Source organism: Ipomoea nil, unplaced genomic scaffold (assembly GCF_001879475.1).
Source record: "Ipomoea nil cultivar Tokyo-kokei standard unplaced genomic scaffold, Asagao_1.1 scaffold2926, whole genome shotgun sequence".
NCBI classification, from domain to species: Eukaryota; Viridiplantae; Streptophyta; class Magnoliopsida; order Solanales; family Convolvulaceae; genus Ipomoea; species Ipomoea nil.
Genome location: NW_017619354.1, coordinates 1863218 through 1864789, shown reverse-complemented (window position 1 = coordinate 1864789; position 1572 = coordinate 1863218).

The following is a 1572-nucleotide window of genomic DNA, read 5'->3' as shown; positions in this document are numbered from 1 at the left end:
TGGGTTTCTAGGGTTGGGGTTGGTTTTTGTTCAGACATTAAATGGGTCTGGTATGGGCTTAGGTTTTGGGTTTATTTTATGGGCTGTGTATATATATATATATATATATATATATATATATATATATATATATAAATGGAGTAATGGGCTGATTGGGTTGGTTTAGCTAATCTTAATAAATAAATATATATATATATATACATATATATATATATAGACACACACACAAAGTATTTTACTTTCAAAGAGCTTTGAGATAGTCCACATACTATGGACAACCAAACTCACTAATGTATTTTTTCAGAGTAAATATTTATGATCATAATAATTTTATAATTTTATTATAGCTAATCAACATAATTATTAAATAACCAAAATTTATAATTTTATAATTTTATTATAGCTAATCAACATAATTATTAAATAACCAAAATTTATAAAATAATAAATTTCATATTCCCTTTGTATATATAAAATTTAATAACACTATTAATTTTTAATAACATACAAAATTTTAACGAATAATTACTTCAAATTCGTCCCTACTAAGTTTTATTGAAAAATAAACTTAACTAAAGGATTTACAATTTCAGCTCCGTGCATCGCACGGGTGACTTATCTTTCGTAAGACTTTAATATGTGTTCAATATTACATGTCTTATAATTGCAACATAACAACATAGCCGTGCATCGCACGAATACAGTACTAGATTGATGGAACAATTAACAATAGGAGTGCACCACCAATTTTTAGACTACATGGTCAAATTTTTCACTAAATGGGGAGTTTGTTACCAGAATCTGACGCTAAACCAAAATTTGCTCAATTATATATTTATGACACGAAGAATGAGATCAACAATTGACTAAGTGCGTTGGGGTTAGTATGGTCATTCAAAATAACTTAAAACGAGAATGATTCAATAGTAATCTAAATTATTCTAATTACCTAATTATATTTTGTCTATTTATTATATGTTCAACATTTTATTTACTATATGTTCAACCTATACAAGTGTTATAGCTTGCACCATAATAATATTGTTGTGCATCGCATGGGTGACATAAGGAAGTTAGATAGATAGTTGAATAAGACGGTCACAGAGAATAATTTAAGATTGCGAAGTATTACTAATGAAGATGAGGTTGAGAAGTTAGATAGTTTTTTCAAGTGGATTGCAGATTTAGGTTATGGAAAACTTGGTGAAGACAATGGTGTTGATTGCAATATAATTATACCGTCTTCCTTTGTATTGGAAAATGAGGGCGATCCCATTAGACAAATTGTTGACAGCACTTTCCTAAATACCGTACTGGAAACATGGATACAAGACAACTAGTGAGTAGAGCTATTTTGGCTCCAAACATTAGATGTTGTCTTTAAATTCTATGAGGTTAGGAATTTAGAAGTTTTTTTTTTTTTACAAGCTTGGTTAGGAATTTAGAATTTAGAAGCTTTACTATAGGTTAGGAATTTAGAATTTAGAATTTAGAAGTTTTTTTTTTTTTTTTTTACAAGCTCTACTCAATCTTAAATTGTATATTGGTCTAATAATTACTTATGTTTTGTGG